This window comes from Schistocerca gregaria, unplaced genomic scaffold (assembly GCF_023897955.1).
Source record: "Schistocerca gregaria isolate iqSchGreg1 unplaced genomic scaffold, iqSchGreg1.2 ptg001566l, whole genome shotgun sequence".
Classification (NCBI taxonomy): domain Eukaryota; kingdom Metazoa; phylum Arthropoda; class Insecta; order Orthoptera; family Acrididae; genus Schistocerca; species Schistocerca gregaria.
In genome coordinates, this window is record NW_026062847.1 from 1 (window position 1) to 27,651 (window position 27,651).

The 27,651-nt window shown below is 51.1% G+C and overlaps 11 non-coding genes across 11 annotated transcripts; all 11 read left to right on the top strand.

Annotated features, from left to right (window-relative positions):
- Positions 1-1,645: 1,645 nt before the first annotated feature.
- Positions 1,646-1,808, top strand: LOC126333058 (U1 spliceosomal RNA). The gene has a single exon (XR_007564077.1). It is a non-coding gene; the product is annotated as a U1 spliceosomal RNA (small nuclear RNA).
- Positions 1,809-4,079: 2,271 nt separating this feature from the next.
- On the top strand, positions 4,080-4,242 carry LOC126333065 (U1 spliceosomal RNA). The gene has a single exon (XR_007564084.1). It is a non-coding gene; the product is annotated as a U1 spliceosomal RNA (small nuclear RNA).
- A 2,303-nt stretch (positions 4,243-6,545) lies between these two features.
- On the top strand, positions 6,546-6,708 carry LOC126333066 (U1 spliceosomal RNA). Its single transcript, XR_007564085.1, has one exon. It is a non-coding gene; the product is annotated as a U1 spliceosomal RNA (small nuclear RNA).
- A 2,323-nt stretch (positions 6,709-9,031) lies between these two features.
- LOC126333063 (U1 spliceosomal RNA) lies at positions 9,032-9,195 on the top strand. Its single transcript, XR_007564082.1, has one exon. It is a non-coding gene; the product is annotated as a U1 spliceosomal RNA (small nuclear RNA).
- Positions 9,196-11,497: 2,302 nt separating this feature from the next.
- On the top strand, positions 11,498-11,659 carry LOC126333064 (U1 spliceosomal RNA). Its single transcript, XR_007564083.1, has one exon. It is a non-coding gene; the product is annotated as a U1 spliceosomal RNA (small nuclear RNA).
- A 2,301-nt stretch (positions 11,660-13,960) lies between these two features.
- On the top strand, positions 13,961-14,123 carry LOC126333067 (U1 spliceosomal RNA). Its single transcript, XR_007564086.1, has one exon. It is a non-coding gene; the product is annotated as a U1 spliceosomal RNA (small nuclear RNA).
- A 2,298-nt stretch (positions 14,124-16,421) lies between these two features.
- On the top strand, positions 16,422-16,584 carry LOC126333068 (U1 spliceosomal RNA). Its single transcript, XR_007564087.1, has one exon. It is a non-coding gene; the product is annotated as a U1 spliceosomal RNA (small nuclear RNA).
- Positions 16,585-18,882: 2,298 nt separating this feature from the next.
- LOC126333059 (U1 spliceosomal RNA) lies at positions 18,883-19,045 on the top strand. The gene has a single exon (XR_007564078.1). It is a non-coding gene; the product is annotated as a U1 spliceosomal RNA (small nuclear RNA).
- Positions 19,046-21,344: 2,299 nt separating this feature from the next.
- Positions 21,345-21,507, top strand: LOC126333060 (U1 spliceosomal RNA). Its single transcript, XR_007564079.1, has one exon. It is a non-coding gene; the product is annotated as a U1 spliceosomal RNA (small nuclear RNA).
- A 2,299-nt stretch (positions 21,508-23,806) lies between these two features.
- Positions 23,807-23,969, top strand: LOC126333061 (U1 spliceosomal RNA). The gene has a single exon (XR_007564080.1). It is a non-coding gene; the product is annotated as a U1 spliceosomal RNA (small nuclear RNA).
- Positions 23,970-26,268: 2,299 nt separating this feature from the next.
- On the top strand, positions 26,269-26,431 carry LOC126333062 (U1 spliceosomal RNA). Its single transcript, XR_007564081.1, has one exon. It is a non-coding gene; the product is annotated as a U1 spliceosomal RNA (small nuclear RNA).
- The last annotated feature ends 1,220 nt before the right edge of the window (positions 26,432-27,651 follow it).

A 27,651-nucleotide genomic window follows, 5' to 3' on the forward strand; every position in this document is an offset into this window, starting at 1 on the left:
CACTAGATCGCGTGTTGTTTACTTTCTGTAAGGAATGTCTTGTCGTCGCAGATGTTGTGTTTCATGTGACAAATTTGCAGACGCCCGGAAAAAAAAAAAGTTAAGGCTTGGAAATGAACAGTTACAACACTGGGAGGACGAAAAACGGCCAAGTGCAATTACAAACATCGGCGTGGTGAGCGCAGGAAATATCTTTGGTGGTAGCTGAGTGGGACAAGGGCGCCTGTACTCGGGGGCTCTGAGGGAAAGTAGAAAACGCAGTGTTATCAGGTGTTTTTCTTGCAAGAAATAGAGTCAAAAAGTCTGTATTACACACGTCTTTAACACAGGTTCGGAACTTCAAATCTGTTTATGGCTACTTTACAAGCTCGCTAATCGTCTTCCAAAATATTAAAAGTACACCATACCTCCAGATCCAGCCGGCCCCCACCCCCTGTACAAACTGTCTCTCGTATGGGCGCCCTTGGAGTGAGAACAGACGCGTTTCGAATGGAATGGGAATAACATAAAACTCTTCTTTTTTTCTCTCTCTGTAACAAGTGTAATTAAAAACACAATTTTTCCCTACTCACTGACAAAATATCCGAACAGTGCCTTCTGTAACACACACAGTTCTACATTGACAGACGCGTAGTAGCGGCACTTTCAATAAATTACTCACGCCTACTAATTGCAGAAACGGATAGCCCTCAAATGAATTCGTTGTTGCATCACTACATTCACAGAAATGCCTCTTCCTTGTTTCCCATCGCTTCGTTACACACCAGACGTGTTGTGTTTACAAACAAAAAGCAATTTAGTTTTATCCTTACCTAATCTACGTCTAAGCAAAGATGGCTAGTTTACCAAATACCGCAAAATTAATCTGCATCTTCGAAATCAGCCCGCCGAAATGTTGCCATGAATGAAACTTTATTTTTTCTCTCTTATGCGTATAGAAAATATGTGCACAAATATTCGATCGAGCTTTCCACGCCCTACTCGGAAGGAGAAGCAAAAAGGAGTGTTACCTTTTAAGTGCCTTCTGTTACTCGGCGTCGAATGTCGAACGTGCCGATTGACGTTCGTTCTTGGAGTTCACGGCCGTCCTGTTTGTTCGTCGCGCACAACACTCACGACTGCATCCAGCTCTCTTAGAACATCTGACAGTGTGAGCTGTGGGGTCCTTCAGTTGCTCGGCGACAGACGACCGTGCGCGACAATGCTGCCGTATTTGCTAGCACTAAGGGCTCTGCTGGAAGGAGCGAAAGTAAAGTGTGGCTGCAAAAAGCACTCATTGCGCAGATCTCATTCGCGGTTTCAACAGCCAAGAAAGAGGGCTCGTTTGAGACGGAGAGGAGGGGCCCGGAGGCGGCAGCCCGGACTTGGCCCGCCATCTTCCGGAGGGGAACGGTAAATTAACCCCAGCAGCGGCCGGCGCCGCGAGCCGTGTGGCGCTGCTCGCACAAAATGCATCGTTTTTCTCGGCAGAGGAGCGTTGTTGCGACTGTCTGCCATCTAACTCGACAGCCAATAGCTCTTTTGTAAGGAGACAGGTACATGGACGGCCACCATTCTGTTCACCGACTGCGAAAACGTCGGGAGCTCTCGTTACATCTCGATGGCGCGAGGCACTACAAATTCTCGCCTGTGGCGCGACCAAAGCATACTTACCTGGCGTAGGGGATACCGTGATCATGAAGGCGGTTCCTCCGGGGTGAGGCTCTTCCATTGCACTTCGGTCGAGCTGACCCCCGCGATTACTCCAAATGTGAGTAACTCGGGCGCATAATTTTTGGTAGTCGGGACTTGCGTTCGCGCTGTCCCGGTGTTTATTTCAATTGCAAAAGCAGTATTCTGTGATAGCAGTCGGTAACCAGTGCGTCTGAGCTTTCGGCCACCAACGTGTGCTGCAAGGCACTGCCACACGCAGCAGCACTCGCGCTAGGCGCGTACCACACGTCTGCGTCGACCTGGCGTCAAACCCAGAGCCAGAGCACACTGTCTGTTCGATAAGCGCGGCGGACGCGCACCACTAGTAGCAGCGGCAGCCGCGAGATGGCACAAGCGGTCTAACTCTGGTACGACACCCCCATTAATGGTCGTACGGCGACTTTTGGCTTTCTCTGTCCATCAGGGGAATGCGCGCCAAACGCAATTGGACGGCGCGGCACTCCCTGAACGCACGGCGACCGCGGTGGCGCGAGCCGGCGTTCACGAGGCGTCGCCCAGCCGAACGCTGTGTCGCCTGTGGCCAGGTACATGAGGGGCGGGAAGCAAGCGTCTAGCGTAGCGTCTCAAGACTTGCAGACTTGCGGCACTTGACGAGCTTGCTGGGATGTGAAATGACGTGGCCAACTGTACCGAAAACGGGCAAGAGAAATTCTAGGCAACAGCAGCTTGTGCTCGCAGGCGGCCACGATGACAAGGGCCAGCGTTGCTTAAATTCGGTGATGGGACGAGAACCGCTGTAGGCTGTTTATTAGGCCACGACAGTGAGCGTTTACTTTCTGTAAGGAATGTCTTGTCGTCGCAGATGTTGTGTTTCATGTGACAAATTTGCAGACGCCCGGAAAAAAAAAAAAAGTTAAGGCTTGGAAATGAACAGTTACAACACTGGGAGGACGAAAAACGGCCAAGTGCAATTACAAACATCGGCGTGGTGAGCGCAGGAAATATCTTTGGTGGTAGCTGAGTGGGACAAGGGCGCCTGTACTCGGGGCTCTGAGGGAAAGTAGAAAACGCAGTGTTATCAGGTGTTTTTCTTGCAAGAAATAGAGTCAAAAAGTCTGTATTACACACGTCTTTAACACAGGTTCGGAACTTCAAATCTGTTTATGGCTACTTTACAAGCTCGCTAATCGTCTTCCAAAATATTAAAAGTACACCATACCTCCAGATCCAGCCGGCCCCCACCCCCTGTACAAACTGTCTCTCGTATGGGCGCCCTTGGAGTGAGAACAGACGCGTTTCGAATGGAATGGGGAATAACATAAAACTCTTCTTTTTTTCTCTCTCTGTAACAAGTGTAATTAAAAACACAATTTTTCCCTACTCACTGACAAAATATCCGAACAGTGCCTTCTGTAACACACACAGTTCTACATTGACAGACGCGTAGTAGCGGCACTTTCAATAAATTACTCACGCCTACTAATTGCAGAAACGGATAGCCCTCAAATGAATTCGTTGTTGCATCACTACATTCACAGAAATGCCTCTTCCTTGTTTCCCATCGCTTCGTTACACACCAGACGTGTTGTGTTTACAAACAAAAAGCAATTTAGTTTTATCCTTACCTAATCTACACATAGATCGCGTGTTTCTTCGAAATCAGCCCGCCGAAATGTTGCCATGAATGAAACTTTATTTTTTCTCTCTTATGCGTATAGAAAATATGTGCACAAATATTCGATCGAGCTTTCCACGCCCTACTCGGAAGGAGAAGCAAAAAGGAGTGTTACCTTTTAAGTGCCTTCTGTTACTCGGCGTCGAATGTCGAACGTGCCGATTGACGTTCGTTCTTGGGGAGTTCACGGCCGTCCTGTTTGTTCGTCGCGCACAACACTCACGACTGCATCCAGCTCTCTTAGAACATCTGACAGTGTGAGCTGTGGGGTCCTTCAGTTGCTCGGCGACAGACGACCGTGCGCGACAATGCTGCCGTATTTGCTAGCACTAAGGGCTCTGCTGGAAGGAGCGAAAGTAAAGTGTGGCTGCAAAAAGCACTCATTGCGCAGATCTCATTCGCGGGTTTCAACAGCCAAGAAAGAGGGCTCGTTTGAGACGGAGAGGAGGGCCCGGAGGCGGCAGCCGGACTTGGCCCGCCATCTTCCGGAGGGAACGGGTAAATTAACCCCAGCAGCGGCCGGCGCCGCGAGCCGTGTGGCGTGCTCGCACAAAATGCATCGTTTTTCTCGGCAGAGGAGCGTTGTTGCGACTGTCTGCCATCTAACTCGACAGCCAATAGCTCTTTTGTAAGGAGACAGGGTACATGGACGGCCACCATTCTGTTCACCGACTGCGAAAACGTCGGGAGCTCTCGTTACATCTCGATGGCGCGAGGCACTACAAATTCTCGCCTGTGGCGCGACCAAAGCATACTTACCTGGCGTAGGGGATACCGTGATCATGAAGGCGGTTCCTCCGGGGTGAGGCTCTTCCATTGCACTTCGGTCGAGCTGACCCCCGCGATTACTCCAAATGTGAGTAACTCGGGCGCATAATTTTTGGTAGTCGGGACTTGCGTTCGCGCTGTCCCGGTGTTTATTTCAATTGCAAAAGCAGTATTCTGTGATAGCAGTCGGTAACCAGTGCGTCTGAGCTTTCGGCCACCAACGTGTGCTGCAAGGCACTGCCACACGCAGCACTCGCGCTAGGCGCGTACCACACGTCTGCGTCGACCTGGCGTCAAACCCAGAGCCAGAGCACACTGTCCTGTTCGATAAGCGCGGCGGACGCGCACCACCTAGTAGCAGCGGCAGCCGCGAGATGGCACAAGCGGTCTAACTCTGGTACGACACCCCCATTAATGGTCGTACGGCGACTTTTGGCTTTCTCTGTCCATCAGGGGAATGCGCGCCAAACGCAATTGGACGGCGCGGCACTCCCTGAACGCACGGCGACCGCGGTGGCGCGAGCCGGCGTTCACGAGGCGTCGCCCAGCCGAACGCTGTGTCGCCTGTGGCCAGGTACATGAGGGGCGGGAAGCAAGCGTCTAGCGTAGCGTCTCAAGACTTGCAGACTTGCGGCACTTGACGAGCTTGCTGGGATGTGAAATGACGTGGCCAACTGTACCGAAAACGGGCAAGAGAAATTCTAGGCAACAGCAGCTTGTGCTCGCAGGCGGCCACGATGACAAGGGCCAGCGTTGCTTAAATTCGGTGATGGACGAGAACCGCTTGTAGGCTGTTTATTAGGCCACGACAGTGAGCGTTTACTTTCTGTAAGGAATGTCTTGTCGTCGCAGATGTTGTGTTTCCATGTGACAAATTTGCAGACGCCCGGAAAAAAAAAAAAAGTTAAGGCTTGGAATGAACAGTTACAACACTGGGAGGACGAAAAACGGCCAAGTGCAATTACAAACATCGGCGTGGTGAGCGCAGGAAATATCTTTGGTGGTAGCTGAGTGGGACAAGGGCGCCTGTACTCGGGGCTCTGAGGGAAAGTAGGAAAACGCAGTGTTATCAGGTGTTTTTTCTTGCAAGAAATAGAGTCAAAAAGTCTGTATTACACACGTCTTTAACACAGGTTCGGACTTCAAATCTGTTTATGGCTACTTTACAAGCTCGCTAATCGTCTTCCAAAATATTAAAAGTACACCATACCTCCAGATCCCAGCCGGCCCCCACCCCCTGTACAAACTGTCTCTCGTATGGGCGCCCTTGGAGTGAGAACAGACGCGTTTCGAATGGAATGGGAATAACATAAAACTCTTCTTTTTTTCTCTCTCTGTAACAAGTGTAATTAAAAACACAATTTTTCCCTACTCACTGACAAAATATCCGAACAGTGCCTTCTGTAACACACACAGTTCTACATTGACAGACGCGTAGTAGCGGCACTTTCAATAAATTACTCACGCCTACTAATTGCAGAAACGGATAGCCCTCAAATGAATTCGTTGTTGCATCACTACATTCACAGAAATGCCTCTTCCTTGTTTCCCATCGCTTCGTTACACACCAGACGTGTTGTGTTTACAAACAAAAAGCAATTTAGTTTTATCCTTACCTAATCTACGTCTAAGCAAAGATGGCTAGTTTACCAAATACCGCAAAATTAATCTGCATCTTCGAAATCAGCCCGCCGAAATGTTGCCATGAATGAAACTTTATTTTTTCTCTCTTATGCGTATAGAAAATATGTGCACAAATATTCGATCGAGCTTTCCACGCCCTACTCGGAAGGAGAAGCAAAAAGGAGTGTTACCTTTTAAGTGCCTTCTGTTACTCGGCGTCGAATGTCGAACGTGCCGATTGACGTTCGTTCTTGGAGTTCACGGCCGTCCTGTTTGTTCGTCGCGCACAACACTCACGACTGCATCCAGCTCTCTTAGAACATCTGACAGTGTGAGCTGTGGGGTCCTTCAGTTGCTCGGCGACAGACGACCGTGCGCGACAATGCTGCCGTATTTGCTAGCACTAAGGGCTCTGCTGGAAGGAGCGAAAGTAAAGTGTGGCTGCAAAAAGCACTCATTGCGCAGATCTCATTCGCGGGTTTCAACAGCCAAGAAAGAGGGCTCGTTTGAGACGGAGAGGAGGGCCCGGAGGCGGCAGCCCGGACTTGGCCCGCCATCTTCCGGAGGGAACGGTAAATTAACCCCAGCAGCGGCCGGCGCCGCGAGCCGTGTGGCGCTGCTCGCACAAAATGCATCGTTTTTCTCGGCAGAGGAGCGTTGTTGCGACTGTCTGCCATCTACTCGACAGCCAATAGCTCTTTTGTAAGGAGACAGGTACATGGACGGCCACCATTCTGTTCACCGACTGCGAAAACGTCGGGAGCTCTCGTTACATCTCGATGGCGCGAGGCACTACAAATTCTCGCCTGTGGCGCGAACCAAAAGCATACTTACCTGGCGTAGGGGATACCGTGATCATGAAGGCGGTTCCTCCGGGGTGAGGCTCTTCCATTGCACTTCGGTCGAGCTGACCCCCGCGATTACTCCAAATGTGAGTAACTCGGGCGCATAATTTTTGGTAGTCGGGACTTGCGTTCGCGCTGTCCCGGTGTTTATTTCAATTGCAAAAGCAGTATTCTGTGATAGCAGTCGGGTAACCAGTGCGTCTGAGCTTTCGGCCACCAACGTGTGCTGCAAGGCACTGCCACACGCAGCAGCACTCGCGCTAGGGCGCGTACCACACGTCTGCGTCGACCTGGCGTCAAACCCCAGAGCCAGAGCACACTGTCTGTTCGATAAGCGCGGCGGACGCGCACCACTAGTAGCAGCGGCAGCCGCGAGATGGCACAAGCGGTCTAACTCTGGTACGACACCCCCCATTAATGGTCGTACGGCGACTTTTGGCTTTCTCTGTCCATCAGGGGAATGCGCGCCAAACGCAATTGGACGGCGCGGCACTCCCTGAACGCACGGCGACCGCGGTGGCGCGAGCCGGCGTTCACGAGGCGTCGCCCCAGCCGAACGCTGTGTCGCCTGTGGCCAGGTACATGAGGGGCGGGAAGCAAGCGTCTAGCGTAGCGTCTCAAGACTTGCAGACTTGCGGCACTTGACGAGCTTGCTGGGATGTGAAATGACGTGGCCAACTGTACCGAAAACGGGCAAGAGAAATTCTAGGCAACAGCAGCTTGTGCTCGCAGGCGGCCACGATGACAAGGGCCAGCGTTGCTTAAATTCGGTGATGGGACGAGAACCGCTGTAGGCTGTTTATTAGGCCACGACAGTGAGCGTTTACTTTCTGTAAGGAATGTCTTGTCGTCGCAGATGTTGTGTTTCATGTGACAAATTTGCAGACGCCCGGAAAAAAAAAAAGTTTAAGGCTTGGAAATGAACAGTTACAACACTGGGAGGACGAAAAAACGGCCAAGTGCAATTACAAACATCGGCTGCGTGGTGAGCGCAGGAAATATCTTTGGTGGTAGCTGAGTGGGACAAGGGCGCCTGTACTCGGGGCTCTGAGGGAAAGTAGAAAACGCAGTGTTTATCAGGTGTTTTTCTTGCAAGAAATAGAGTCAAAAAGTCTGTATTACACACGTCTTTAACACAGGTTCGGAACTTCAAATCTGTTTATGGCTACTTTACAAGCTCGCTAATCGTCTTCCAAAATATTAAAAGTACACCATACCTCCAGATCCAGCCGGCCCCCACCCCCTGTACAAACTGTCTCTCGTATGGGCGCCCTTGGAGTGAGAACAGACGCGTTTTCGAATGGAATGGGAATAACATAAAACTCTTCTTTTTTTCTCTCTCTGTAACAAGTGTAATTAAAAACACAATTTTTCCCTACTCACTGACAAAATATCCGAACAGTGCCTTCTGTAACACACACAGTTCTACATTGACAGACGCGTAGTAGCGGCACTTTCAATAAATTACTCACGCCTACTAATTGCAGAAACGGATAGCCCTCAAATGAATTCGTTGTTGCATCACTACATTCACAGAAATGCCTCTTCCTTGTTTCCCATCGCTTCGTTACACACCAGACGTGTTGTGTTTACAAACAAAAAGCAATTTAGTTTTATCCTTACCTAATCTACGTCTAAGCAAAGATGGCTAGTTTACCAAATACCGCAAAATTAATCTGCATCTTCGAAATCAGCCCGCCGAAATGTTGCCATGAATGAAACTTTATTTTTTCTCTCTTATGCGTATAGAAAATATGTGCACAAATATTCGATCGAGCTTTCCACGCCCTACTCGGAAGGAGAAGCAAAAAGGAGTGTTACCTTTTAAGTGCCTTCTGTTACTCGGCGTCGAATGTCGAACGTGCCGATTGACGTTCGTTCTTGGAGTTCACGGCCGTCCTGTTTGTTCGTCGCGCACAACACTCACGACTGCATCCAGCTCTCTTAGAACATCTGACAGTGTGAGCTGTGGGGTCCTTCAGTTGCTCGGCGACAGACGACCGTGCGCGACAATGCTGCGTATTTGCTAGCACTAAGGGCTCTGCTGGAAGGAGCGAAAGTAAAGTGTGGCTGCAAAAAGCACTCATTGCGCAGATCTCATTCGCGGTTTCAACAGCCAAGAAAGAGGGCTCGTTTGAGACGGAGAGGAGGGCCCGGAGGCGGCAGCCCGGACTTGGCCCGCCATCTTCCGGAGGGAACGGTAAATTAACCCCAGCAGCGGCCGGCGCCGCGAGCCGTGTGGCGCTGCTCGCACAAAATGCATCGTTTTTCTCGGCAGAGGAGCGTTGTTGCGACTGTCTGCCATCTAACTCGACAGCCAATAGCTCTTTTGTAAGGAGACAGGTACATGGACGGCCCACCATTCTGTACACTAGATCGCGTGTTCGACTGCGAAAACGTCGGGAGCTCTCGTTACATCTCGATGGCGCGAGGCACTACAAATTCTCGCCTGTGGCGCGACCAAAGCATACTTACCTGGCGTAGGGGATACCGTGATCATGAAGGCGGTTCCTCCGGGGTGAGGCTCTTCCATTGCACTTCGGTCGAGCTGACCCCCGCGATTACTCCAAATGTGAGTAACTCGGGCGCATAATTTTTGGTAGTCGGGACTTGCGTTCGCGCTGTCCCCGGTGTTTATTTCAATTGCAAAAGCAGTATTCTGTGATAGCAGTCGGTAACCAGTGCGTCTGAGCTTTCGGCCACCAACGTGTGCTGCAAGGCACTGCCACACGCAGCAGCACTCGCGCTAGGCGCGTACCACACGTCTGCGTCGACCTGGCGTCAAACCCAGAGCCAGAGCACACTGTCTGTTCGATAAGCGCGGCGGACGCGCACCACTAGTAGCAGCGGCAGCCGCGAGATGGCACAAGCGGTCTAACTCTGGTACGACACCCCCATTAATGGTCGTACGGCGACTTTTGGCTTTCTCTGTCCATCAGGGGAATGCGCGCCAAACGCAATTGCACGGCGCGGCACTCCTGAACGCACGGCGACCGCGGTGGCGCGAGCCGGCGTTCACGAGGCGTCGCCCAGCCGAACGCTGTGTCGCCTGTGGCCAGGTACATGAGGGGCGGGAAGCAAGCGTCTAGCGTAGCGTCTCAAGACTTGCAGACTTGCGGCACTTGACGAGCTTGCTGGGATGTGAAATGACGTGGCCAACTGTACCGAAAACGGGCAAGAGAAATTCTAGGCAACAGCAGCTTGTGCTCGCAGGCGGCCACGATGACAAGGGCCAGCGTTGCTTAAATTCGGTGATGGGACGAGAACCGCTGTAGGCTGTTTATTAGGCCACGACAGTGAGCGTTTACTTTCTGTAAGGAATGTCTTGTCGTCGCAGATGTTGTGTTTCATGTGACAAATTTGCAGACGCCCGGAAAAAAAAAAAAAGTTAAGGCTTGGAAATGAACAGTTACAACACTGGGAGGACGAAAAAACGGCCAAGTGCAATTACAAACATCGGCGTGGTGAGCGCAGGAAATATCTTTGGTGGTAGCTGAGTGGGACAAGGGCGCCTGTACTCGGGGCTCTGAGGGGAAAGTAGAAAACGCAGTGTTATCAGGTGTTTTTCTTGCAAGAAATAGAGTCAAAAAGTCTGTATTACACACGTCTTTAACACAGGTTCGGAACTTCAAATCTGTTTATGGCTACTTTACAAGCTCGCTAATCGTCTTCCAAAATATTAAAAGTACACCATACCTCCAGATCCAGCCGGCCCCAACCCCCCTGTACAAACTGTCTCTCGTATGGGCGCCTTGGAGTGAGAACAGACGCGTTTCGAATGGAATGGGAATAACATAAAACTCTTCTTTTTTTCTCTCTCTGTAACAAGTGTAATTAAAAACACAATTTTTCCCTACTCACTGACAAAATATCCGAACAGTGCCTTCTGTAACACACACAGTTCTACATTGACAGACGCGTAGTAGCGGCACTTTCAATAAATTACTCACGCCTACTAATTGCAGAAACGGATAGCCCTCAAATGAATTCGTTGTTGCATCACTACATTCACAGAAATGCCTCTTCCTTGTTTCCCATCGCTTCGTTACACACCAGACGTGTTGTGTTTACAAACAAAAAGCAATTTAGTTTTATCCTTACCTAATCTACGTCTAAGCAAAGATGGCTAGTTTACCAAATACCGCAAAATTAATCTGCATCTTCGAAATCAGCCCGCCGAAATGTTGCCATGAATGAAACTTTATTTTTTTCTCTCTATGCGTATAGAAAATATGTGCACAAATATTCGATCGAGCTTTCCACGCCCTACTCGGAAGGAGAAGCAAAAAGGAGTGTTACCTTTTAAGTGCCTTCTGTTACTCGGCGTCGAATGTCGAACGTGCCGATTGACGTTCGTTCTTGGAGTTCACGGCCGTCCTGTTTGTTCGTCGCGCACAACACTCACGACTGCATCCAGCTCTCTTAGAACATCTGACAGTGTGAGCTGTGGGGTCCTTCAGTTGCTCGGCGACAGACGACCTGTGCGCGACAATGCTGCCGTATTTGCTAGCACTAAGGGCTCTGCTGGAAGAGCGAAAGTAAAGTGTGGCTGCAAAAAGCACTCATTGCGCAGATCTCATTCGCGGTTTCAACAGCCAAGAAAGAGGGCTCGTTTGAGACGGAGAGGAGGGCCCGGAGGCGGCAGCCCGGACTTGGCCCGCCATCTTCCGGAGGGAACGGTAAATTAACCCCAGCAGCGGCCGGCGCCGCGAGCCGTGTGGCGCTGCTCGCACAAAATGCATCGTTTTTTCTCGGCAGAGGAGCGTTGTTGCGACTGTCTGCCATCTAACTCGACAGCCAATAGCTCTTTTGTAAGGAGACAGGTACATGGACGGCCACCATTCTGTTCACCGACTGCGAAAACGTCGGGAGCTCTCGTTACATCTCGATGGCGCGAGGCACTACAAATTCTCGCCTGTGGCGCGACCAAAGCATACTTACCTGGCGTAGGGGATACCGTGATCATGAAGGCGGTTCTCCGGGGTGAGGCTCTTCCATTGCACTTCGGTCGAGCTGACCCCCGCGATTACTCCAAATGTGAGTAACTCGGGCGCATAATTTTTGGTAGTCGGGACTTGCGTTCGCGCTGTCCGGTGTTTATTTCAATTGCAAAAGCAGTATTCTGTGATAGCAGTCGGTAACCAGTGCGTCTGAGCTTTCGGCCACCAACGTGTGCTGCAAGGCACTGCCACACGCAGCAGCACTCGCGCTAGGCGCGTACCACACGTCTGCGTCGACCTGGCGTCAAACCAGAGCCAGAGCACACTGTCTGTTCGATAAGCGCGGCGGACGCGCACCACTAGTAGCAGCGGCAGCGCGAGATGGCACAAGCGGTCTAACTCTGGTACGACACCCCCATTAATGGTCGTACGGCGACTTTTGGCTTTCTCTGTCCATCAGGGGAATGCGCGCCAAACGCAATTGGACGGCGCGGCACTCCCTGAACGCACGGCGACCGCGGTGGCGCGAGCCGGCGTTCACGAGGCGTCGCCCAGCCGAACGCTGTGTCGCCTGTGGCCAGGGTACATGAGGGGCGGGAAGCAAGCGTCTAGCGTAGCGTCTCAAGACTTGCAGACTTGCGGCACTTGACGAGCTTGCTGGGATGTGAAATGACGTGGCCAACTGTACCGAAAACGGGCAAGAGAAATTCTAGGCAACAGCAGCTTGTGCTCGCAGGCGGCCACGATGACAAGGGCCAGCGTTGCTTAAATTCGGTGATGGGACGAGAACCGCTGTAGGCTGTTTATTAGGCCACGACAGTGAGCGTTTACTTTCTGTAAGGAATGTCTTGTCGTCGCAGATGTTGTGTTTCATGTGACAAATTTGCAGACGCCCGGAAAAAAAAAAAAGTTAAGGCTTGGAAATGAACAGTTACAACACTGGGAGGACGAAAAACGGCCAAGTGCAATTACAAACATCGGCGTGGTGAGCGCAGGAAATATCTTTGGTGGTAGCTGAGTGGGACAAGGGCGCCTGTACTCGGGGCTCTGAGGGAAAGTAGAAAACGCAGTGTTATCAGGTGTTTTTCTTGCAAGAAATAGAGTCAAAAAGTCTGTATTACACACGTCTTTAACACAGGTTCGGAACTTCAAATCTGTTTATGGCTACTTTACAAGCTCGCTAATCGTCTTCCAAAATATTAAAAGTAACACCATACCTCCAGATCCAGCCGGCCCCCACCCCCTGTACAAACTGTCTCTCGTATGGGCGCCCCTTGGAGTGAGAACAGACGCGTTTCGAATGGAATGGGAATAACATAAAACTCTTCTTTTTTTCTCTCTCTGTAACAAGTGTAATTAAAAACACAATTTTTCCCCTACTCACTGACAAAATATCCGAACAGTGCCTTCTGTAACACACACAGTTCTACATTGACAGACGCGTAGTAGCGGCACTTTCAATAAATTACTCACGCCTACTAATTGCAGAAACGGATAGCCCTCAAATGAATTCGTTGTTGCATCACTACATTCACAGAAATGCCTCTTCCTTGTTTCCCATCGCTTCGTTACACACCAGACGTGTTGTGTTTACAAACAAAAAGCAATTTAGTTTTATCCTTACCTAATCTACGTCTAAGCAAAGATGGCTAGTTTACCAAATACCGCAAAATTAATCTGCATCTTCGAAATCAGCCCGCCGAAATGTTGCCATGAATGAAACTTTATTTTTTCTCTCTTATGCGTTATAGAAAATATGTGCACAAATATTCGATCGAGCTTTCCACGCCCTACTCGGAAGGAGAAGCAAAAAGGAGTGTTACCTTTTAAGTGCCTTCTGTTACTCGGCGTCGAATGTCGAACGTGCCGATTGACGTTCGTTCTTGGAGTTCACGGCCGTCCTGTTTGTTCGTCGCGCACAACACTCACGACTGCATCCAGCTCTCTTAGAACATCTGACAGTGTGAGCTGTGGGTCCTTCAGTTGCTCGGCGACAGACGACCGTGCGCGACAATGCTGCCGTATTTGCTAGCACTAAGGGCTCTGCTGGAAGGAGCGAAAGTAAAGTGTGGCTGCAAAAAGCACTCATTGCGCAGATCTCATTCGCGGTTTCAACAGCCAAGAAAGAGGGCTCGGTTTGAGACGGAGAGGAGGGCCCGGAGGCGGCAGCCCGGACTTGGCCCGCCATCTTCCGGAGGGGAACGGTAAATTAACCCAGCAGCGGCCGGCGCCGCGAGCCGTGTGGCGCTGCTCGCACAAAATGCATCGTTTTTCTCGGCAGAGGAGCGTTGTTGCGACTGTCTGCCATCTAACTCGACAGCCAATAGCTCTTTTGTAAGGAGACAGGTACATGGACGGCCACCATTCTGTTCACCGACTGCGAAAACGTCGGGAGCTCTCGTTACATCTCGATGGCGCGAGGCACTACAAATTCTCGCCTGTGGCGCGACCAAAGCATACTTACCTGGCGTAGGGGATACCGTGATCATGAAGGCGGTTCCTCCGGGGTGAGGCTCTTCCATTGCACTTCGGTCGAGCTGACCCCCGCGATTACTCCAAATGTGAGTAACTCGGGCGCATAATTTTTGGTAGTCGGGACTTGCGTTCGCGCTGTCCCGGTGTTTATTTCAATTGCAAAAGCAGTATTCTGTGATAGCAGTCGGTAACCAGTGCGTCTGAGCTTTCGGCCACCAACGTGTGCTGCAAGGCACTGCCACACGCAGCAGCACTCGCGCTAGGCGCGTACCACACGTCTGCGTCGACCTGGCGTCAAACCCAGAGCCAGAGCACACTGTCTGTTCGATAAGCGCGGCGGACGCGCACCACTAGTAGCAGCGGCAGCCGCGAGATGGCACAAGCGGTCTAACTCTGGTACGACACCCCCATTAATGGTCGTACGGCGACTTTTGGCTTTCTCTGTCCATCAGGGGAATGCGCGCCAAACGCAATTGCACGGCGCGGCACTCCCTGAACGCACGGCGACCGCGGTGGCGCGAGCCGGCGTTCACGAGGCGTCGCCCAGCCGAACGCTGTGTCGCCTGTGGCCAGGTACATGAGGGGCGGGAAGCAAGCGTCTAGCGTAGCGTCTCAAGACTTGCAGACTTGCGGCACTTGACGAGCTTGCTGGGATGTGAAATGACGTGGCCAACTGTACCCGAAAACGGGCAAGAGAAATTCTAGGCAACAGCAGCTTGTGCTCGCAGGCGGCCACGATGACAAGGGCCAGCGTTGCTTAAATTCGGTGATGGGACGAGAACCGCTGTAGGCTGTTTATTAGGCCACGACAGTGAGCGTTTACTTTCTGTAAGGAATGTCTTGTCGTCGCAGATGTTGTGTTTCATGTGACAAATTTGCAGACGCCCGGAAAAAAAAAAAAGTTAAGGCTTGGAAATGAACAGTTACAACACTGGGAGGACGAAAAACGGCCAAGTGCAATTACAAACATCGGCGTGGTGAGCGCAGGAAATATCTTTGGTGGTAGCTGAGTGGGACAAGGGCGCCTGTACTCGGGGCTCTGAGGGAAAGTAGAAAACGCAGTGTTATCAGGTGTTTTTCTTGCAAGAAATAGAGTCAAAAAGTCTGTATTACACACGTCTTTAACACAGGTTCGGAACTTCAAATCTGTTTATGGCTACTTTACAAGCTCGCTAATCGTCTTCCAAAATATTAAAAGTACACCATACCTCCAGATCCAGCCGGCCCCCACCCCCTGTACAAACTGTCTCTCGTATGGGCGCCCTTGGAGTGAGAACAGACGCGTTTCGAATGGAATGGGAATAACATAAAACTCTTCTTTTTTTCTCTCTCTGTAACAAGTGTAATTAAAAACACAATTTTTCCCTACTCACTGACAAAATATCCACACTAGATCGCGTGTTACACACAGTTCTACATTGACAGACGCGTAGTAGCGGCACTTTCAATAAATTACTCACGCCTACTAATTGCAGAAACGGATAGCCCTCAAATGAATTCGTTGTTGCATCACTACATTCACAGAAATGCCTCTTCCTTGTTTCCCATCGCTTCGTTACACACCAGACGTGTTGTGTTTACAAACAAAAAGCAATTTAGTTTTATCCTTACCTAATCTACGTCTAAGCAAAGATGGCTAGTTTACCAAATACCGCAAAATTAATCTGCATCTTCGAAATCAGCCCGCCGAAATGTTGCCATGAATGAAACTTTATTTTTTCTCTCTTATGCGTATAGAAAATATGTGCACAAATATTCGATCGAGCTTTCCACGCCCTACTCGGAAGGAGAAGCAAAAAGGAGTGTTACCTTTTAAGTGCCTTCTGTTACTCGGCGTCGAATGTCGAACGTGCCGATTGACGTTCGTTCTTGGAGTTCACGGCCGTCCTGTTTGTTCGTCGCGCACAACACTCACGACTGCATCCAGCTCTCTTAGAACATCTGACAGTGTGAGCTGTGGGGTCCTTCAGTTGCTCGGCGACAGACGACCGTGCGCGACAATGCTGCCGTATTTGCTAGCACTAAGGGCTCTGCTGGAAGGAGCGAAAGTAAAGTGTGGCTGCAAAAAGCACTCATTGCGCAGATCTCATTCGCGGTTTCAACAGCCAAGAAAGAGGGCTCGTTTGAGACGGAGAGGAGGGCCCGGAGGCGGCAGCCCGGACTTGGCCCGCCATCTTCCGGAGGGAACGGTAAATTAACCCCAGCAGCGGCCGGCGCCGCGAGCCGTGTGGCGCTGCTCGCACAAAATGCATCGTTTTTCTCGGCAGAGGAGCGTTGTTGCGACTGTCTGCCATCTAACTCGACAGCCAATAGCTCTTTTGTAAGGAGACAGGTACATGGACGGCCACCATTCTGTTCACCGACTGCGAAAACGTCGGGAGCTCTCGTTACATCTCGATGGCGCGAGGCACTACAAATTCTCGCCTGTGGCGCGACCAAAGCATACTTACCTGGCGTAGGGGATACCGTGATCATGAAGGCGGTTCCTCCGGGGTGAGGCTCTTCCATTGCACTTCGGTCGAGCTGACCCCCGCGATTACTCCAAATGTGAGTAACTCGGGCGCATAATTTTTGGTAGTCGGGACTTGCGTTCGCGCTGTCCCGGTGTTTATTTCAATTGCAAAAGCAGTATTCTGTGATAGCAGTCGGTAACCAGTGCGTCTGAGCTTTCGGCCACCAACGTGTGCTGCAAGGCACTGCCACACGCAGCAGCACTCGCGCTAGGCGCGTACCACACGTCTGCGTCGACCTGGCGTCAAACCCAGAGCCAGAGCACACTGTCTGTTCGATAAGCGCGGCGGACGCGCACCACTAGTAGCAGCGGCAGCCGCGAGATGGCACAAGCGGTCTAACTCTGGTACGACACCCCCATTAATGGTCGTACGGCGACTTTTGGCTTTCTCTGTCCATCAGGGGAATGCGCGCCAAACGCAATTGGACGGCGCGGCACTCCCTGAACGCACGGCGACCGCGGTGGCGCGAGCCGGCGTTCACGAGGCGTCGCCCAGCCGAACGCTGTGTCGCCTGTGGCCAGGTACATGAGGGGCGGGAAGCAAGCGTCTAGCGTAGCGTCTCAAGACTTGCAGACTTGCGGCACTTGACGAGCTTGCTGGGATGTGAAATGACGTGGCCAACTGTACCGAAAACGGGCAAGAGAAATTCTAGGCAACAGCAGCTTGTGCTCGCAGGCGGCCACGATGACAAGGGCCAGCGTTGCTTAAATTCGGTGATGGGACGAGAACCGCTGTAGGCTGTTTATTAGGCCACGACAGTGAGCGTTTACTTTCTGTAAGGAATGTCTTGTCGTCGCAGATGTTGTGTTTCATGTGACAAATTTGCAGACGCCCGGAAAAAAAAAAAGTTAAGGCTTGGAAATGAACAGTTACAACACTGGGAGGACGAAAAACGGCCAAGTGCAATTACAAACATCGGCGTGGTGAGCGCAGGAAATATCTTTGGTGGTAGCTGAGTGGGACAAGGGCGCCTGTACTCGGGGCTCTGAGGGAAAGTAGAAAACGCAGTGTTATCAGGTGTTTTTCTTGCAAGAAATAGAGTCAAAAAGTCTGTATTACACACGTCTTTAACACAGGTTCGGAACTTCAAATCTGTTTATGGCTACTTTACAAGCTCGCTAATCGTCTTCCAAAATATTAAAAGTACACCATACCTCCAGATCCAGCCGGCCCCCACCCCCTGTACAAACTGTCTCTCGTATGGGCGCCCTTGGAGTGAGAACAGACGCGTTTCGAATGGAATGGGAATAACATAAAACTCTTCTTTTTTTCTCTCTCTGTAACAAGTGTAATTAAAAACACAATTTTTCCCTACTCACTGACAAAATATCCGAACAGTGCCTTCTGTAACACACACAGTTCTACATTGACAGACGCGTAGTAGCGGCACTTTCAATAAATTACTCACGCCTACTAATTGCAGAAACGGATAGCCCTCAAATGAATTCGTTGTTGCATCACTACATTCACAGAAATGCCTCTTCCTTGTTTCCCATCGCTTCGTTACACACCAGACGTGTTGTGTTTACAAACAAAAAGCAATTTAGTTTTATCCTTACCTAATCTACGTCTAAGCAAAGATGGCTAGTTTACCAAATACCGCAAAATTAATCTGCATCTTCGAAATCAGCCCGCCGAAATGTTGCCATGAATGAAACTTTATTTTTTCTCTCTTATGCGTATAGAAAATATGTGCACAAATATTCGATCGAGCTTTCCACGCCCTACTCGGAAGGAGAAGCAAAAAGGAGTGTTACCTTTTAAGTGCCTTCTGTTACTCGGCGTCGAATGTCGAACGTGCCGATTGACGTTCGTTCTTGGAGTTCACGGCCGTCCTGTTTGTTCGTCGCGCACAACACTCACGACTGCATCCAGCTCTCTTAGAACATCTGACAGTGTGAGCTGTGGGGTCCTTCAGTTGCTCGGCGACAGACGACCGTGCGCGACAATGCTGCCGTATTTGCTAGCACTAAGGGCTCTGCTGGAAGGAGCGAAAGTAAAGTGTGGCTGCAAAAAGCACTCATTGCGCAGATCTCATTCGCGGTTTCAACAGCCAAGAAAGAGGGCTCGTTTGAGACGGAGAGGAGGGCCCGGAGGCGGCAGCCCGGACTTGGCCCGCCATCTTCCGGAGGGAACGGTAAATTAACCCCAGCAGCGGCCGGCGCCGCGAGCCGTGTGGCGCTGCTCGCACAAAATGCATCGTTTTTCTCGGCAGAGGAGCGTTGTTGCGACTGTCTGCCATCTAACTCGACAGCCAATAGCTCTTTTGTAAGGAGACAGGTACATGGACGGCCACCATTCTGTTCACCGACTGCGAAAACGTCGGGAGCTCTCGTTACATCTCGATGGCGCGAGGCACTACAAATTCTCGCCTGTGGCGCGACCAAAGCATACTTACCTGGCGTAGGGGATACCGTGATCATGAAGGCGGTTCCTCCGGGGTGAGGCTCTTCCATTGCACTTCGGTCGAGCTGACCCCCGCGATTACTCCAAATGTGAGTAACTCGGGCGCATAATTTTTGGTAGTCGGGACTTGCGTTCGCGCTGTCCCGGTGTTTATTTCAATTGCAAAAGCAGTATTCTGTGATAGCAGTCGGTAACCAGTGCGTCTGAGCTTTCGGCCACCAACGTGTGCTGCAAGGCACTGCCACACGCAGCAGCACTCGCGCTAGGCGCGTACCACACGTCTGCGTCGACCTGGCGTCAAACCCAGAGCCAGAGCACACTGTCTGTTCGATAAGCGCGGCGGACGCGCACCACTAGTAGCAGCGGCAGCCGCGAGATGGCACAAGCGGTCTAACTCTGGTACGACACCCCCATTAATGGTCGTACGGCGACTTTTGGCTTTCTCTGTCCATCAGGGGAATGCGCGCCAAACGCAATTGGACGGCGCGGCACTCCCTGAACGCACGGCGACCGCGGTGGCGCGAGCCGGCGTTCACGAGGCGTCGCCCAGCCGAACGCTGTGTCGCCTGTGGCCAGGTACATGAGGGGCGGGAAGCAAGCGTCTAGCGTAGCGTCTCAAGACTTGCAGACTTGCGGCACTTGACGAGCTTGCTGGGATGTGAAATGACGTGGCCAACTGTACCGAAAACGGGCAAGAGAAATTCTAGGCAACAGCAGCTTGTGCTCGCAGGCGGCCACGATGACAAGGGCCAGCGTTGCTTAAATTCGGTGATGGGACGAGAACCGCTGTAGGCTGTTTATTAGGCCACGACAGTGAGCGTTTACTTTCTGTAAGGAATGTCTTGTCGTCGCAGATGTTGTGTTTCATGTGACAAATTTGCAGACGCCCGGAAAAAAAAAAAAGTTAAGGCTTGGAAATGAACAGTTACAACACTGGGAGGACGAAAAACGGCCAAGTGCAATTACAAACATCGGCGTGGTGAGCGCAGGAAATATCTTTGGTGGTAGCTGAGTGGGACAAGGGCGCCTGTACTCGGGGCTCTGAGGGAAAGTAGAAAACGCAGTGTTATCAGGTGTTTTTCTTGCAAGAAATAGAGTCAAAAAGTCTGTATTACACACGTCTTTAACACAGGTTCGGAACTTCAAATCTGTTTATGGCTACTTTACAAGCTCGCTAATCGTCTTCCAAAATATTAAAAGTACACCATACCTCCAGATCCAGCCGGCCCCCACCCCCTGTACAAACTGTCTCTCGTATGGGCGCCCTTGGAGTGAGAACAGACGCGTTTCGAATGGAATGGGAATAACATAAAACTCTTCTTTTTTTCTCTCTCTGTAACAAGTGTAATTAAAAACACAATTTTTCCCTACTCACTGACAAAATATCCGAACAGTGCCTTCTGTAACACACACAGTTCTACATTGACAGACGCGTAGTAGCGGCACTTTCAATAAATTACTCACGCCTACTAATTGCAGAAACGGATAGCCCTCAAATGAATTCGTTGTTGCATCACTACATTCACAGAAATGCCTCTTCCTTGTTTCCCATCGCTTCGTTACACACCAGACGTGTTGTGTTTACAAACAAAAAGCAATTTAGTTTTATCCTTACCTAATCTACGTCTAAGCAAAGATGGCTAGTTTACCAAATACCGCAAAATTAATCTGCATCTTCGAAATCAGCCCGCCGAAATGTTGCCATGAATGAAACTTTATTTTTTCTCTCTTATGCGTATAGAAAATATGTGCACAAATATTCGATCGAGCTTTCCACGCCCTACTCGGAAGGAGAAGCAAAAAGGAGTGTTACCTTTTAAGTGCCTTCTGTTACTCGGCGTCGAATGTCGAACGTGCCGATTGACGTTCGTTCTTGGAGTTCACGGCCGTCCTGTTTGTTCGTCGCGCACAACACTCACGACTGCATCCAGCTCTCTTAGAACATCTGACAGTGTGAGCTGTGGGGTCCTTCAGTTGCTCGGCGACAGACGACCGTGCGCGACAATGCTGCCGTATTTGCTAGCACTAAGGGCTCTGCTGGAAGGAGCGAAAGTAAAGTGTGGCTGCAAAAAGCACTCATTGCGCAGATCTCATTCGCGGTTTCAACAGCCAAGAAAGAGGGCTCGTTTGAGACGGAGAGGAGGGCCCGGAGGCGGCAGCCCGGACTTGGCCCGCCATCTTCCGGAGGGAACGGTAAATTAACCCCAGCAGCGGCCGGCGCCGCGAGCCGTGTGGCGCTGCTCGCACAAAATGCATCGTTTTTCTCGGCAGAGGAGCGTTGTTGCGACTGTCTGCCATCTAACTCGACAGCCAATAGCTCTTTTGTAAGGAGACAGGTACATGGACGGCCACCATTCTGTTCACCGACTGCGAAAACGTCGGGAGCTCTCGTTACATCTCGATGGCGCGAGGCACTACAAATTCTCGCCTGTGGCGCGACCAAAGCATACTTACCTGGCGTAGGGGATACCGTGATCATGAAGGCGGTTCCTCCGGGGTGAGGCTCTTCCATTGCACTTCGGTCGAGCTGACCCCCGCGATTACTCCAAATGTGAGTAACTCGGGCGCATAATTTTTGGTAGTCGGGACTTGCGTTCGCGCTGTCCCGGTGTTTATTTCAATTGCAAAAGCAGTATTCTGTGATAGCAGTCGGTAACCAGTGCGTCTGAGCTTTCGGCCACCAACGTGTGCTGCAAGGCACTGCCACACGCAGCAGCACTCGCGCTAGGCGCGTACCACACGTCTGCGTCGACCTGGCGTCAAACCCAGAGCCAGAGCACACTGTCTGTTCGATAAGCGCGGCGGACGCGCACCACTAGTAGCAGCGGCAGCCGCGAGATGGCACAAGCGGTCTAACTCTGGTACGACACCCCCATTAATGGTCGTACGGCGACTTTTGGCTTTCTCTGTCCATCAGGGGAATGCGCGCCAAACGCAATTGGACGGCGCGGCACTCCCTGAACGCACGGCGACCGCGGTGGCGCGAGCCGGCGTTCACGAGGCGTCGCCCAGCCGAACGCTGTGTCGCCTGTGGCCAGGTACATGAGGGGCGGGAAGCAAGCGTCTAGCGTAGCGTCTCAAGACTTGCAGACTTGCGGCACTTGACGAGCTTGCTGGGATGTGAAATGACGTGGCCAACTGTACCGAAAACGGGCAAGAGAAATTCTAGGCAACAGCAGCTTGTGCTCGCAGGCGGCCACGATGACAAGGGCCAGCGTTGCTTAAATTCGGTGATGGGACGAGAACCGCTGTAGGCTGTTTATTAGGCCACGACAGTGAGCGTTTACTTTCTGTAAGGAATGTCTTGTCGTCGCAGATGTTGTGTTTCATGTGACAAATTTGCAGACGCCCGGAAAAAAAAAAAAGTTAAGGCTTGGAAATGAACAGTTACAACACTGGGAGGACGAAAAACGGCCAAGTGCAATTACAAACATCGGCGTGGTGAGCGCAGGAAATATCTTTGGTGGTAGCTGAGTGGGACAAGGGCGCCTGTACTCGGGGCTCTGAGGGAAAGTAGAAAACGCAGTGTTATCAGGTGTTTTTCTTGCAAGAAATAGAGTCAAAAAGTCTGTATTACACACGTCTTTAACACAGGTTCGGAACTTCAAATCTGTTTATGGCTACTTTACAAGCTCGCTAATCGTCTTCCAAAATATTAAAAGTACACCATACCTCCAGATCCAGCCGGCCCCCACCCCCTGTACAAACTGTCTCTCGTATGGGCGCCCTTGGAGTGAGAACAGACGCGTTTCGAATGGAATGGGAATAACATAAAACTCTTCTTTTTTTCTCTCTCTGTAACAAGTGTAATTAAAAACACAATTTTTCCCTACTCACTGACAAAATATCCGAACAGTGCCTTCTGTAACACACACAGTTCTACATTGACAGACGCGTAGTAGCGGCACTTTCAATAAATTACTCACGCCTACTAATTGCAGAAACGGATAGCCCTCAAATGAATTCGTTGTTGCATCACTACATTCACAGAAATGCCTCTTCCTTGTTTCCCATCGCTTCGTTACACACCAGACGTGTTGTGTTTACAAACAAAAAGCAATTTAGTTTTATCCTTACCTAATCTACGTCTAAGCAAAGATGGCTAGTTTACCAAATACCGCAAAATTAATCTGCATCTTCGAAATCAGCCCGCCGAAATGTTGCCATGAATGAAACTTTATTTTTTCTCTCTTATGCGTATAGAAAATATGTGCACAAATATTCGATCGAGCTTTCCACGCCCTACTCGGAAGGAGAAGCAAAAAGGAGTGTTACCTTTTAAGTGCCTTCTGTTACTCGGCGTCGAATGTCGAACGTGCCGATTGACGTTCGTTCTTGGAGTTCACGGCCGTCCTGTTTGTTCGTCGCGCACAACACTCACGACTGCATCCAGCTCTCTTAGAACATCTGACAGTGTGAGCTGTGGGGTCCTTCAGTTGCTCGGCGACAGACGACCGTGCGCGACAATGCTGCCGTATTTGCTAGCACTAAGGGCTCTGCTGGAAGGAGCGAAAGTAAAGTGTGGCTGCAAAAAGCACTCATTGCGCAGATCTCATTCGCGGTTTCAACAGCCAAGAAAGAGGGCTCGTTTGAGACGGAGAGGAGGGCCCGGAGGCGGCAGCCCGGACTTGGCCCGCCATCTTCCGGAGGGAACGGTAAATTAACCCCAGCAGCGGCCGGCGCCGCGAGCCGTGTGGCGCTGCTCGCACAAAATGCATCGTTTTTCTCGGCAGAGGAGCGTTGTTGCGACTGTCTGCCATCTAACTCGACAGCCAATAGCTCTTTTGTAAGGAGACAGGTACATGGACGGCCACCATTCTGTTCACCGACTGCGAAAACGTCGGGAGCTCTCGTTACATCTCGATGGCGCGAGGCACTACAAATTCTCGCCTGTGGCGCGACCAAAGCATACTTACCTGGCGTAGGGGATACCGTGATCATGAAGGCGGTTCCTCCGGGGTGAGGCTCTTCCATTGCACTTCGGTCGAGCTGACCCCCGCGATTACTCCAAATGTGAGTAACTCGGGCGCATAATTTTTGGTAGTCGGGACTTGCGTTCGCGCTGTCCCGGTGTTTATTTCAATTGCAAAAGCAGTATTCTGTGATAGCAGTCGGTAACCAGTGCGTCTGAGCTTTCGGCCACCAACGTGTGCTGCAAGGCACTGCCACACGCAGCAGCACTCGCGCTAGGCGCGTACCACACGTCTGCGTCGACCTGGCGTCAAACCCAGAGCCAGAGCACACTGTCTGTTCGATAAGCGCGGCGGACGCGCACCACTAGTAGCAGCGGCAGCCGCGAGATGGCACAAGCGGTCTAACTCTGGTACGACACCCCCATTAATGGTCGTACGGCGACTTTTGGCTTTCTCTGTCCATCAGGGGAATGCGCGCCAAACGCAATTGGACGGCGCGGCACTCCCTGAACGCACGGCGACCGCGGTGGCGCGAGCCGGCGTTCACGAGGCGTCGCCCAGCCGAACGCTGTGTCGCCTGTGGCCAGGTACATGAGGGGCGGGAAGCAAGCGTCTAGCGTAGCGTCTCAAGACTTGCAGACTTGCGGCACTTGACGAGCTTGCTGGGATGTGAAATGACGTGGCCAACTGTACCGAAAACGGGCAAGAGAAATTCTAGGCAACAGCAGCTTGTGCTCGCAGGCGGCCACGATGACAAGGGCCAGCGTTGCTTAAATTCGGTGATGGGACGAGAACCGCTGTAGGCTGTTTATTAGGCCACGACAGTGAGCGTTTACTTTCTGTAAGGAATGTCTTGTCGTCGCAGATGTTGTGTTTCATGTGACAAATTTGCAGACGCCCGGAAAAAAAAAAAAGTTAAGGCTTGGAAATGAACAGTTACAACACTGGGAGGACGAAAAACGGCCAAGTGCAATTACAAACATCGGCGTGGTGAGCGCAGGAAATATCTTTGGTGGTAGCTGAGTGGGACAAGGGCGCCTGTACTCGGGGCTCTGAGGGAAAGTAGAAAACGCAGTGTTATCAGGTGTTTTTCTTGCAAGAAATAGAGTCAAAAAGTCTGTATTACACACGTCTTTAACACAGGTTCGGAACTTCAAATCTGTTTATGGCTACTTTACAAGCTCGCTAATCGTCTTCCAAAATATTAAAAGTACACCATACCTCCAGATCCAGCCGGCCCCCACCCCCTGTACAAACTGTCTCTCGTATGGGCGCCCTTGGAGTGAGAACAGACGCGTTTCGAATGGAATGGGAATAACATAAAACTCTTCTTTTTTTCTCTCTCTGTAACAAGTGTAATTAAAAACACAATTTTTCCCTACTCACTGACAAAATATCCGAACAGTGCCTTCTGTAACACACACAGTTCTACATTGACAGACGCGTAGTAGCGGCACTTTCAATAAATTACTCACGCCTACTAATTGCAGAAACGGATAGCCCTCAAATGAATTCGTTGTTGCATCACTACATTCACAGAAATGCCTCTTCCTTGTTTCCCATCGCTTCGTTACACACCAGACGTGTTGTGTTTACAAACAAAAAGCAATTTAGTTTTATCCTTACCTAATCTACGTCTAAGCAAAGATGGCTAGTTTACCAAATACCGCAAAATTAATCTGCATCTTCGAAATCAGCCCGCCGAAATGTTGCCATGAATGAAACTTTATTTTTTCTCTCTTATGCGTATAGAAAATATGTGCACAAATATTCGATCGAGCTTTCCACGCCCTACTCGGAAGGAGAAGCAAAAAGGAGTGTTACCTTTTAAGTGCCTTCTGTTACTCGGCGTCGAATGTCGAACGTGCCGATTGACGTTCGTTCTTGGAGTTCACGGCCGTCCTGTTTGTTCGTCGCGCACAACACTCACGACTGCATCCAGCTCTCTTAGAACATCTGACAGTGTGAGCTGTGGGGTCCTTCAGTTGCTCGGCGACAGACGACCGTGCGCGACAATGCTGCCGTATTTGCTAGCACTAAGGGCTCTGCTGGAAGGAGCGAAAGTAAAGTGTGGCTGCAAAAAGCACTCATTGCGCAGATCTCATTCGCGGTTTCAACAGCCAAGAAAGAGGGCTCGTTTGAGACGGAGAGGAGGGCCCGGAGGCGGCAGCCCGGACTTGGCCCGCCATCTTCCGGAGGGAACGGTAAATTAACCCCAGCAGCGGCCGGCGCCGCGAGCCGTGTGGCGCTGCTCGCACAAAATGCATCGTTTTTCTCGGCAGAGGAGCGTTGTTGCGACTGTCTGCCATCTAACTCGACAGCCAATAGCTCTTTTGTAAGGAGACAGGTACATGGACGGCCACCATTCTGTTCACCGACTGCGAAAACGTCGGGAGCTCTCGTTACATCTCGATGGCGCGAGGCACTACAAATTCTCGCCTGTGGCGCGACCAAAGCATACTTACCTGGCGTAGGGGATACCGTGATCATGAAGGCGGTTCCTCCGGGGTGAGGCTCTTCCATTGCACTTCGGTCGAGCTGACCCCCGCGATTACTCCAAATGTGAGTAACTCGGGCGCATAATTTTTGGTAGTCGGGACTTGCGTTCGCGCTGTCCCGGTGTTTATTTCAATTGCAAAAGCAGTATTCTGTGATAGCAGTCGGTAACCAGTGCGTCTGAGCTTTCGGCCACCAACGTGTGCTGCAAGGCACTGCCACACGCAGCAGCACTCGCGCTAGGCGCGTACCACACGTCTGCGTCGACCTGGCGTCAAACCCAGAGCCAGAGCACACTGTCTGTTCGATAAGCGCGGCGGACGCGCACCACTAGTAGCAGCGGCAGCCGCGAGATGGCACAAGCGGTCTAACTCTGGTACGACACCCCCATTAATGGTCGTACGGCGACTTTTGGCTTTCTCTGTCCATCAGGGGAATGCGCGCCAAACGCAATTGGACGGCGCGGCACTCCCTGAACGCACGGCGACCGCGGTGGCGCGAGCCGGCGTTCACGAGGCGTCGCCCAGCCGAACGCTGTGTCGCCTGTGGCCAGGTACATGAGGGGCGGGAAGCAAGCGTCTAGCGTAGCGTCTCAAGACTTGCAGACTTGCGGCACTTGACGAGCTTGCTGGGATGTGAAATGACGTGGCCAACTGTACCGAAAACGGGCAAGAGAAATTCTAGGCAACAGCAGCTTGTGCTCGCAGGCGGCCACGATGACAAGGGCCAGCGTTGCTTAAATTCGGTGATGGGACGAGAACCGCTGTAGGCTGTTTATTAGGCCACGACAGTGAGCGTTTACTTTCTGTAAGGAATGTCTTGTCGTCGCAGATGTTGTGTTTCATGTGACAAATTTGCAGACGCCCGGAAAAAAAAAAAAGTTAAGGCTTGGAAATGAACAGTTACAACACTGGGAGGACGAAAAACGGCCAAGTGCAATTACAAACATCGGCGTGGTGAGCGCAGGAAATATCTTTGGTGGTAGCTGAGTGGGACAAGGGCGCCTGTACTCGGGGCTCTGAGGGAAAGTAGAAAACGCAGTGTTATCAGGTGTTTTTCTTGCAAGAAATAGAGTCAAAAAGTCTGTATTACACACGTCTTTAACACAGGTTCGGAACTTCAAATCTGTTTATGGCTACTTTACAAGCTCGCTAATCGTCTTCCAAAATATTAAAAGTACACCATACCTCCAGATCCAGCCGGCCCCCACCCCCTGTACAAACTGTCTCTCGTATGGGCGCCCTTGGAGTGAGAACAGACGCGTTTCGAATGGAATGGGAATAACATAAAACTCTTCTTTTTTTCTCTCTCTGTAACAAGTGTAATTAACACGCGATCTAGTGT